Source organism: Lithobates pipiens, unplaced genomic scaffold (assembly GCF_037356315.1).
Source record: "Lithobates pipiens isolate NorthernLeopardFrog02 unplaced genomic scaffold, aLitPip1_a1.2 Scaffold_175, whole genome shotgun sequence".
NCBI classification, from domain to species: Eukaryota; Metazoa; Chordata; class Amphibia; order Anura; family Ranidae; genus Lithobates; species Lithobates pipiens.
This window is the reverse complement of record NW_027507757.1, coordinates 1,016,107-1,028,599: the sequence shown is the minus strand read 5'-3', so window position 1 is coordinate 1,028,599 and position 12,493 is coordinate 1,016,107. Positions and strand designations below refer to the sequence as shown.

The following is a 12,493-nucleotide window of genomic DNA, read 5'->3' as shown; positions in this document are numbered from 1 at the left end:
ACGGACATGGCCACACATGACGTACGAACAGTTTGCTGAAACCGTGCGCGATGACGTGAACGGCACGTACGACGGGACGAAAAATACGACGTCCTATACACTGCATTATAACTTTCGACGTGTAAATCCTTTTTGAGCATGCGCGGAACTTAGTTTGTCGAACAAGCCTACACACGAGGGAACTGTTCGCTGAAACAAGGTTTCAGCGGACAGTTTTTCGGAAATTCCGAAAAACCTTGTTCAGCGGACTGTTCGCTGAAACTGTCCGCTGAACGCCCACACACGGGCGGACTGTCCGCCGAAACACTGTTCAGCGGACAAAGTTGGCCGAACAGTCCCCGCGTGTGTACGCGGCCTGACTCAAGTACAATGGAACCGTTCTAATAGGAGTGACTCAAGTAGAATGGAACCGTTCTAATAGGAGTGACTCAAGTACAATGGAACCGTTCTAATAGGAGCGACTCAAGTACAATGGAACCGCTCTAATAGGAGCGACTCAAGTACAATGGAACCGTTCTAATGGGAGCGACTCAAGTCGCTCCAACTTAGAAAAAGGTTCCTGCCCTACTTTGAGGGCGACTTGAGGCGACTTGCATTGACTTCTATACAGAAGTAGTTGCAAGTCGCCGCGCTGCTTTCGCGTGCAGGTCGCCTGAGGCAGTCGCGCTGCCAGTCGTGCTGCTTCAGTGCGAACCGGTGTAACGACATATTCGGCGACCCATCGCAGTTTGCTACAGAAGCGACATTCCGTCGCCTCCATCTTGCTACACCACACACTCGTCCACAGTAAGGATACACTAATGCTGCATACACATGATAGGACTATCTGGCAGACCAGAGTTTGCTGGACAATTCGATTGTGTGTGGGCTCCAGCAGACTTTTTCTTCCCAAAAGTCCGGCGGAGTTAGAAATAAGACTGGCTTCAAAATTGTCCGCCGGACTCGGCTTTCTAGCGGACAATCCGTTCGTCTGTGTGCTGGTCCGGCGGACTAAAACCGACCCTAGGGCAGCTATTGGCTACTTGCTATGAACTTCCTTATTCTACGTCATCACGTTGGAATCCGTCTGACTTTTAGAGTGATCGAGTGTGGCCAAGTCCGTTCCTTTGAAAGTCCGGCAGACCTCAGCTGCAAAGTCCGCCGGATAGACCGATCGTGTGTACGCGGCATTAGAAGGGGGAAAGCGGACATGTTGTTACACCCACCGCAGTTTTGCATTTTAGATGTATTTATAACAGTAAAGTGAGTTTCTATAGTGATATACATGTCCGCTTTCCCCCTTCTAATGCCGCGTACACACGATTGGAATTCTCGTTGGAAAAAGCTCTGATGGTTTTCCCGACGGAATTCGGCTCAAGTAGAAAAGATGTAGCTGGATAGCCGCACTCCGAATTATTCAACTTTATTTCAAAAATGTAATTAAAATCATAGCATCTAGGCTGGTAGACAGACTAACTGCACAGCCGCTGACATGTTTCACACCGAACACGGTGCTTAGCCATGACTATGTTTACCAGCCTAGATGCTATGATTTTAATTACATTTTTGAAATAAAGTTGAATAATTCGGAGTGCGGCTATCCAGCTACATCTTTTCTACTTCAGTTCCTGTTGCAAACAGAGCCAGCACCCTGTGGGATTGTGGAGACAGCTGTTTTGGGAGAAGTCATTACCTTAGAGCGGTAATTCTTTGGAATTCGGCTCAAGCTGTCTTGCCTACACACGGTCACATCAAATTCCGATCGTTTATAACGCGGTGACGTACAACACGTACGACGTGACTAGAAAAAGGAAGTTCAATAGTCAGTAGCCAATAGCTTCCGTCTCGTAGTTGAATCTGAGCATGCGTGATTTTTGGCGTGTCGGAATTGCATACACACACGATCGGAATTACCGATAGAAAGTTTTTCCGTCTGGAAAATTGAGAACATGCTATCGATTTTTGGCTGGTGGAAATTCGGACAGCTAAATTCCTACGGAGCCCACACATGGTCGCATTTTCTGATGAACAGCTCTCATCGTTCTTTTTCTGGCCGGAATTCCGATCGTGTGTACGCGGCATTAGTGTATCCTAAAGCCCTGTACACACGGTCGGAGAATCTGTCGGAATGCATCTTATCGGACCGTGTCGTCAGATAATCCGACTGTGTGTGGTATGCATCGGACTGATTCCGTCCGAATCTCCGTCCGACCCAATTTTCCAACATGTTGGAAATATTTCCTGACCAACTGGGCAGGTCGGACCTAATCCGATCATGTGTATAGCATTTTGATCGGACCAAGTGCCACGCATGCTCAGATCAAATTCCTACATCAAAGCTATTGGCTACTAGCCTGAATGTAGTCCCGTCGTAACTAAATTACGTCATCACGTTCTGAGCGATCGGATTTTTCGCCAACTTGGCCCGACCGTGTGTATGCAACAGTTTCGGACACAATCCGTCGGACTAAATCCGACCGGCAAAATCCGACAGATTTGGTTGGCAGAATCTCCAACCGTGTGTACAGGGGCATACTGGGGACGAGTGTGGGGTGTAGCAAGATGGCGGCGACGGAACTTCACTTCCGTAGAAAACTGCGATGGCTCGCCCAATATGTGGTTACACCGGTTCTAATACTCAGATTCACACAGCTGGTTTTGTCAAATCGTGATTTGGACGAGCATGTAGGCAAAGTCTCGCACCTTCCCTGGTCGCCGGAACCTCAATGTCATAGAGCCACTATGGTCAGTTTTGGAGAACAAGGTTCTGCCTTGGTTTTCTGTCACAATTCCAAGCAATTTTGCATGAAGAGTGGTATTTGTTTCAATTATCCACCATCCAAGACTTAGCCCTTGTACACACGATCGGAGATTCCAACAACCAAATCCGTCGGATTTTGTCCGTTGGATTTTGTGCGACGGATTTTGGAAAAATCCAATCGTTCAGAACGTGATGACGTTATTTCGTTACGACGGGACTACGTTCAGGCTAGTAGCCAATAGCTTTGGTGTAGGAATTTGATCTGAGCATGCGTGGCACTTTGTCCGATCGGAATTCTCTACACATGATCGGAGTATGTCCGATCGGAGCATTTTGTCGGAAAATATTCCCGGCAAGTTGGAAAATTTGGTCAGACGGATATTCCGACGGAAACAGTCCGATGCAGACCACACACAGTCGGAATATCTGACAAAACGCTCCGATCGGACACATTCCGTCGGAATCTCCGATCGTGTGCACAAGGGCTAATATGTGTCAATTCCCAGGAGAATTCAGGTCTTGGATGCCGGAGATGGTCCAACAACCATATTCGTTAGATGATTTCTTTATTTCACCTGCTGTTTCCATCATTTTGTCCAACTCCTTACTGCCGTAGGTTGGCATCTCTTCACTCTTACAGCCCCTCCAGACATGTGCCCTCCCCACTCTGGCTCCTTCTGGAATCTGAGCTCCTCAAGGTTGATGGGTCTTCATGAAACACACTTTCCATGAGCCCACGGATGGACTGTCTCACCCTTTTCTTCATATCTTTCCCAATGAAGACGTAGAGTATCGGGTTGATACAGCTGTTGAAATAGACCAGAGACTGAGAGAAAAGGTCCAGGATTACAACAACGTGATTGTCTTCAAAAAGCAAGACAACGCCCACGATGTGGTAGGGGGCCCAGGTGATGAAAAATGCGACTGTAATGCCTAGCGCCACCTTGGTGCATCTTCTACCTACATCTAAAAACCGGATGTTGTATGCTTTAATAGCCAGAGAGATGTAACAGGCAGAAATGGTTATAAGAGGAATCAGAAACCCAAAGGTTAGATGTATAAAAGTGACGGCATATTTGTTGTGATCTTCTGAAGAGCAAAAGGTCATGTTGTCCGAAGTTTTGGTACTACGGTAGATGAAGGGAGGCAGACTCATCGCAGAAGAAAACACCCAAATAGCCAAGCATATCATCCACGCCGTGCGCACTCTTCGGTGATTTCGGGCCCACACCGGCCGGACAACCAGAATCCAACGGTCAACGCTGATAGCCATCAGGATGAAGACACTGGTGTACATGTTAAGGGTAATGAGAAAGGGTAAAATCTTGCAGAGGGCAGGACCGTACAGCCACGAGGGGTAGAAGAACTGCACTACACTGAATGGAAGACACAAGCAGCACATGATATCGGCCACAGCAAGGTTCCCAAACAAAATGGTGGTCACGGTCCGCTCCATCTTCACTCCGGTAACCCAAAGCACCAGAGCATTGCCGGGGACACCCACGAGGGTGGTGAGAGAGAAAAGCAGGATGGTGAACATGTGATCATGGCTGTAAAAGACGTCTGGTTCGGTCTCATGGCTGAAATTTGACATTTTGCTTCCCTGTAAAGGAACTGACACAGTTAGTGGGTGTGTCTGATCATTATCGTATTTCTATTGTGTTACACATAGGAGATATAACAAGTCACATAATCAGGGCTTTCTTTCTCAGAGAACAAGTGCAGGAACCCCCTTCTGAGCAGCCCCTCGTCTCTGCCCGCTACCTACCTCTGAGCACCATCCCTTGGTTCCAACCCCTATGTACCGCCCCTTTTAGAGAATACAGAACCAAATAGCATTTTGTGCTACTAAGTCATGTTTATGGAATGTGCTAATGATAACAAGAAAGATAGTAAAACAGTGAACAACAATAGACCCCACCCCAGCAGCCACAACAGATCTCCCAGCAGTCAGCCTCAATAGACCCTCCAACAACCAGCAACAATAGACTTCATCCTCAACAGTAGCTCCTAGCCAGCGACAAATGATCCCCCAGCAACATAAGACCCCCCCCCCCCCCAGCAACAATAGACTTCCAGCAGCAACAATATATCTCCCAGCAGTCAGCCTCAATAGACCATCCAACAGCCAGCAACAATAGACCTTATCAGGGGCGGACTGACCATTCGGCCACTCGGGCACTGCCCGAGGGCCCCGGGCCATTAAGAGACCCCATCAGAGTTGCCAGCCTTAGTAAAACCAGGGACAGTATGTAAAGATCTGTGTTTTTTTACATCTGTCTTTGAAATGTCCCTTACCGACATCCTTTTGGTCTACAAATCCCGAGATTATAGCTGCCCCGCCTCTCCAGTATCTTCTCAGCCAATAGAAACATGTCTGTGTATACTGTGTGTGTGTGTTTGTGTATACTGTGTGGCCCATAATCTCTGATTGCCTGGGGGCCCCATGAGTTGTCAGTCCGCACCTGGACCTCATTCTCAACAGTAGATCCTAGCCAGCGACAATTGATCCCCCAACAACATAAGACCCCCCCCCCCGCAACAATAGACCTACCTAGCAGCAACAGACCCCCATACAAAAATAGAACCCCACCAGCAACAATAGATATGCGTGTCGTAAAAAGGGTCCCTTCTGCACCCGGGCCCAGGCCCAAGGTCACCTCCCCAGACTACGGGGCACCCTCAAGGGCCACCAATAGCCTAACACTCCATCTCCATCTTCCACCCAAACTCCACTGCCCCCAGCTGGGCTGACCCGGAGTATTTGAGGGGGCCTATTACCTGCCAACCCATCAGGGCCTTCAGAATACTCCAGGCAGCTACTCCTCACCTCCACTCCCATCCTTCAAGAATCTCCTGCAAGTTTCTAGAAGTAGGGGGAGGTCTCAGAGATGCTGCCTGTGAGTCATTCAGTCCTCCCTGAGTCATTACCCTGACCCAGAAAAACACCAGGCTTGGCTGCCAACCAAGCCCGGACAATTTAACTATGCTAACCAAAAATGCTAGCACTCTAGCAACACAGCTAGGGGGTGCTACATAACATAATTAGGATGGCACTATGAGTTTTCAGATGAACGTTCATCCCGGTGTGAAAAAAGAATGATCATGTGAGTGTAGGTGGGGTGCAGCAATAATTCAGACAGTGAGGTGCAATGGAAAACAGTTCACAACAAACCCAGTAGGAAAGCTGCCCAACCCGGTGCACTCACAGACGCCAGTAATGTGCAGAGAGCGGGAATTCAGCATCTGTATAGAGTGCAGCCTGGCCATCTAGTGCCCAAGCTGGATGGTGTCCAAGGAATTGCGAGCTTATGCTTTCGCTCCTCAACGAGAACCTTTCTCTTACCGCTAGTACTGTCCCTAACAGGCGGGGTAACTGTCCCTGCTCTATCAACTTGCAAAATGTGCACCAAACCTGTGAGCCAGGGCCTTAAATAGTCTCTACCTGACCCAAGATGGCTGCTCGAGTCACATTGGGCAGCAGCATCCAATAGGATAGCTTGCCCAGTGATCCAGGGAACCATAGAGGAACTTTGTTCCTTTTGACTCCCTCTCCAAAAACAGTGCTGCAGCAAAAGAGTGCCACCTGCAGTGGAGAAAGTAGACTGCACCTGCTTACATGTCCCCCAAGCAAAATGCAAAATAAGTAAACGAAAAGGAAGCAAATACAGTTAAGGGAGAGGAGGGGAAGTGGAAAGAGGTGTAGAGTGGTAAAAATGGGAAGTGGGGAGGGAAGGGGGAGGCAAGATTGCTTAAGGTGGACCCGGGTCTTATCCCATCGATGACATCATCATATATACAGTATCTCACATAAGTGAGTACACCCCTGACATTTTTGAGGAGCAGAAGAAGACTCCGGCGGCAAACTGTGAAGCTCTGGTGGACTCCATGCCCAGGAGGGTTAAGGCAGTGCTGGAAAATAATGGTGGCCACACAAAATATTGACACTTTGGGCTTAGGGGTTTTCACTTAGGGGTGTACTAATTTTTGTGAGATACTGTACATATATACATATATATGGAGAGTCAAGGAGGTGCGTCTTCTTCTGAGGCACCACATACACTATATTATCAAAAGTATTGGGATGCTTGTACGTGACCTTTAATGGTGTCCCAGTCTTAGTCCGTAGGGGTCAATATTGAGTTGGCTCCGCCCTTTGCAGCTATAACAGCTTCAACTCTTCTGGGAAGGCCGTCCACAAGGTTTAGGAGGGTGTCTATGGGGATGTTTGACCGTTCTTCTAGAAGGGCATTTATGAGGTCAGGCACTGATGGAACAAAAAGGCCTGGGTCACAATCTCTACTCTAATTCATCCCAAAGGTGTTCTATCGGGTTGAGGTCAGGACTCTGTGAAGTTCCTCCACCCCAAACTCGCTCATCCATGTCTTTATGGACCTTGCTTTGTGCACTGGTCCAAATCATTTGGTGGAGGGGGGATTATGGTGTGGGGGGGAGGGGGGATTATGGTGTGGGGGTTGTTTTTCAGGGGTTGGGCTTGGCCCCTTAGTTCCAGTGAAGGGAACTCTTAAGGCGTCAGTATACCAAGACATTTTGGACAATTTCATGCTCCCAACTTTGTGGGAACAGTTTGGGGACGGCCCCTTCCTGTTTCAACATGACTGCGCAAAGCACCTGGGTGAGGCTGCGATGGCGCCAACTGCCGGGCGAATTTCCGCCCAGGTGTCGGTGCCCCCCTCCCCCTGCCATGCTCATGTGTGTGACGCTGGGGGTTGGTCTGTGGCGGCGTGCATTTATACGCAACCGCCCTGGTGGGGTCTGGGTTGCTCTGAGCTTTCTTGCACATTGGCCTGGTTTCCTTCCCTCCCTTCAAGCACCAGGTATTTATCAGACCCTCACAAGCCATTCCCTTCCTTTCATCCCTCCCCCTACTTTCCCTTCTCCCGCAACCTGGGAGTCTTGGTGGGGACCTTCTATTATGGTCTTCCACCTCCACTCCTGATAACGCTGCGTACACACGACTGGACTTTCCAGCAGAAAAGGTCCGACTGAATCATTTCATCGGATATTCCGATCGTGTGTGGGGGGCTTCAAAATTTCTGACGGACCTAGAAATAGAACACGTTATAAATCTTTCCAACGGAATCAATTCCTATCGGGGAAAACCGTTCGTCTCTATGCTATCCCGACGGACCAAAAAAACGACGCAAGGGCAGCTATTGGCTACTGGCTTTGAACTTCCTTATTCTAGTCCCTGTCGTACGTCATCACATTCTAAACGAATGGACTTTGGTGTGATCGTGTGTAGGCAAGTCCGTTTCAGTGGAAGTCCGTTCGGGAAAGACCGTCAGAGTTTATTCTGACGGAAAGTCCGGTCGTGTGTACGTGGCATAAGTCCCAACAATATCAGTTTTCATTTCTGCACTAAATATCTTTACTATCCAGTCCACCCCCACTATCAGGGGCGTAACTATAGGGGGTGCAGCAGTCGCGACCGCAACTGGGCCCTGTGCTGCAGGGGGCCCATGCAGCCCCCTCTACATATGGTCGGCAGCAGCATAGGCAGCTAAGGGTACCAGTGCACCATGCACACGGGTGGCTGGAGGGTGACTAGCAGAGCTCCATGCTCCACTATCGCACTGGCTGCTCTTTAGTTGAGCATTCCCCGCATGACCTGTGTCCTCGGCCGGCTCCTCAGAGTACCCCTCTCCTGCTCCATGCATTGCCGCTCAGTCCGATGTCTGTTCTCCTCATCTCTTCTGGGGACGGGGAAACTATGCTGCCTAGGGACAGTCCCCCAATGGGGCACCTAAAAATAAAAAAAACTACTGATGCCAGTGGTGGAACTACAGGGCTCACAAAGGTTATACCTGTGACCACGCCCTGGAGTTCCACCGCCGGACTCGGAGGGAAGGGCCCTGGCTGGGGTTCAGAGGGGCCCTTCATGGTTTCTTGCATCGGGGGCCCTGAAGGTTCTAGTTACGCCACTGCCCACTATTAATTATTCATTCACTCACATAGCCCCAATATTGGTTCATTTGATTGACTCACTCATCACCGATGCTTCCCATGTTCACACCACGAGTGCTCGGTGTGCCCGGGTTCTGCCTGGGGCGTTGTCTGTGATGGGTGCCGCCGCTGAACATGCCCCCTCAGCTCCCCGATACTGATGCCCTCGGGTTGGCTCACGGCCCCTGACATTATGCCATTAAGTGCACATTCACCTGTAAGCGATCTTGTTTTCTATCTACCCTCCCCTTGATACAAGCTAGTTTACTTAGTTCATTTACTCTACCATTGCAGATACATCACATGTCTGCTCCCGAAGAGCGGCTTACAGACGCGAAACGCGTTGAGCTACCAGATGTTGTGTACTTCCATTACACGCCCATTAAGATATCTGCTCATATATACAATTTTTATTGTGACCGGGATCGGAAAGACCATAGACCGTGCAGATTTCAATATGTGTATATCCAATCATGAATGTTGGCGGATTCCTTAATCTTATCATGTGATTAATGTTAATAAATATGTTACTACCAGATATTGCGGTTTTAGAAATGGGCACTCTGGAAGTGTGCATTTCTATGAAATGTAATGCATGTAAACATGTATCCATGTGTTATTAAATATTTTACTATCCACCATTCTATCCATTTAGTTACCATGAGCTTCATATAAACCCCCCCCCTCCTTTTCCTCACCCGTCCGCCTCTGATGGTGCTTCAGGTTGCGGTCACGGATCACATTCCCACGGTTCCCGTGAATGATGTCCCCGGTGGACTTCCAGCTCCTTGCAATGCACCTCCAACACACAGCTTAGTAGGGCTTGGTCCAAACGGATGTCTTGTAGTTTCTCCCTAATAGGTTTTGGTCCTTATGGAAGACTTTATATTATAGTTCCGATCACCCGCTCGCTCCTGATGAGCGGTACTTACCCCCCGGCCACCAAACGTGTCCAGCTCACTAGAAGACGTGTTCCAACTCTATATTCATATACACGCCCATTATGCCATATTGATAATGGTATCATGTGGCTCTGGGATCCATATGTAAGTTATTATGGGGTTCTAATCCATTGCAGCTTATGTGGAGGAGCTAGACTGGAGGATGTGTACCAGTGGCGGGTGGTGCTCAAAATCTTTGGGGGGGGGGGTGCAAACAAACTGAAAAATTCTGAAAAAAAAACTCCATCAATTGCACCATCAATAGGAGCCACTGTGCCCATCAAATGTAGCCACTGTGCCCCATAAAATGCAGTCACTGTGCCCATCAAATGCAGCCACTGTGCCCATCAAACGCAACCACTGTGCCCATCAAATGCAGCCGCTGTTCCATCAAATGCAGCCACTGTGCCCATCAATTGCCGCCACTGTGCCCATCAAATGCAGCCACTGTGCCCATCAAATGCAGCCATTGTGCCATCAAATGCAGCCACTGTGCCCATCAATTTCTGCCACTGTGCCCCATCAAATGCAGCCACTGTGCCCATCAAATGCAACCACTGTGCCCATCAAATGCAGCCGCTGTTCCATCAAACGCAGCCACTGTGCCCATCAATTGCCGCCACTGTGCCCATCAAATGCAGCCATTGTGCCATCAAATGCAGCCACTGTGCCCATCAATTTCTGCCACTGTGCCCCATCAAATGCAGCCACTGTGCACATCAATTTCCGCCACTGTGCCATCAAATGCAGCCACTGTGCCCATCAAACGCAGCCACTGTGCCATCAAATGCAGCCACTGTGCCACTCAATTGCTGCCACTGTGCCCCATCAAATGCAGCCACTGTGCACATCAATTGCCGCCACTGTGCCATCAAATGCAGCCACTGTGCCCATCAATTTCTGCCACTGTGCCACATAAAATGCAGCCACTGTGCCATCAAATGCAGCCACTGTGCCAATCAATTGGCGCCACTGTGCCCCATCAAACGCAGCCACTGTTCCCCATAAAATGCAGCCACTGTGCACATCAATTGCCGCCACTGTGCCATCAAATGCAGCCACTGTGCCCATCAATTGCCGCCCCTGTGCAATCAAACGCAGCCACTGTGCCTATCAAACGCAACCACTGTGCCCATCAATTGCCACCAATGTGCCATTGAACACAGCCACTGTGCCATCAAATGCAGCCACTGTGCCCCATAAAATGCAGCCACTGTGCCCATCAATTGCTCCCACTGTGCCCATTAATTGCCGCCACTATGCCCATCAATTGCTCCCTCTGTGCCCCATCAAACGCAGCCACCGTGCCACATCAAATTCTGCCAGTGTGCCCCCCGCCGGCCCGCCGTCTGCACTTACCTGTCTCGTGGGACAGCTCCTCGATGTCTTCTCCCATCCTCTCTTCTCGTCCTCTGCTATGATAGGACGCCTGGTGCCCAGCATGGCGCTTGCAGGTCACCTTTTTTGACGTCTATTAGAGCCCATGGCTCTAATCAGGTGCTTCAGAACCACCCCCCACTGCTGTAATTCAGGCGCCCTGCGCACGAAAAGGGACGCCTGAATAGGGGGTGGCAGCGGCGGCCATAGATAGATTCATGCAATGCATGAATCTATCTATTGGTGCTAGAGGGGTGGCAGAAGAGAGGGGGCGGCGCCCGTGCACCCTTATGGACGCGCCGCCGCTGCTATATACAATCAACCAATGTGCTTACATTTTGCACAGCAGTATTCGCCCTCGATTGGATGATCAAGGAAGGCATACATGCCACAAGATGTACACCGAGTCACATCTCCACACCCGCCGGGTTTAATGAGGATTGGGGATCATACCCTGTCCAAATTACCCACCAACTAGCTTCCTGACACTAATACTCAACAAAAGAATACACAGGTACTCACAGACCCACGTGCACTCGCAGACCCACGTGCACTCGCAGACCCACGTGCACTCGCAGACCCACGTGCACTCGCAGACTTACGTGCACTCGCAGACTCACGTGCACTCGCAGACTCACGTACACTCGCAGACTCGTGCACTCGCTGACCCACGTGCTATCTCAGACTGACGTGCACTCAGACTCACGTACACTCGCATACTCGTGCACTCGCAGACCCACATGCACTTGCAGACTCATGCACTCGCAGATCCATGTGCTCTCGCTGACCCACGTGCACTTGCAGACCGACGTGCTCTCTCAGACTCTCGTGCACTCGCAGACCCGCGTACACTCGCAGACCCGCGTACACTGCTGTGTGATTGGCTGATTAGCAATTTGTGTTATCAAGCAACTGACGAGGTGTACCTAATAAAGTGTCCGCTGAGTGTATATAGCAAGCTAACTAACTGAATGCATATAGAGCAAGGCGGTGCTCTCTGCACAGAGCAGGTAAGAAGTAGAAGTGGCGGCGCCCGTCCATACTTATAAGCATGACTTCTTCAGGACGGGGGTCTTACCTGTACCAGACGAGGCGTCCGACCCGCACCCCACCACCTCCTCTATGGAAGATCTCTGGGTTGGTGGCTACACGTCAGCTTGGTTTTTATGCTTTATGCAATCTCCTTCCTGCACGGTTATGTAATTATGTTTTTAAGAAGCCAGGATAGTAACCCCCTGACCTGCAGAAGGTTTACACCCCTCCCGACCCAGGCCATTTTTTGCAATGCAGCACTGCACTATTTTAACTGACAATTGCGCGGTCGTGCATCGCTGAACCCAAATACATTTTTTTTGTCCATTTCCCAAATAGAGCTTTCCTTTGGTGGTATTTGATCACATCTGCGGCTTTTATTTTTTGCTCTATAAACAAAAAAAGTGTGACAATTTAACCCCTTCAGCTTTCAGCG

At 49.7% G+C, this 12,493-nt stretch overlaps 1 pseudogene; it reads right to left on the bottom strand.

Moving 5' to 3' along the window:
• Nucleotides 1-1,523: 1,523 nt before the first annotated feature.
• Nucleotides 1,524-12,154, bottom strand: LOC143986647 (C3a anaphylatoxin chemotactic receptor pseudogene; annotated as a pseudogene).
• Between the last annotated feature and the right edge of the window lie 339 nt (nt 12,155-12,493).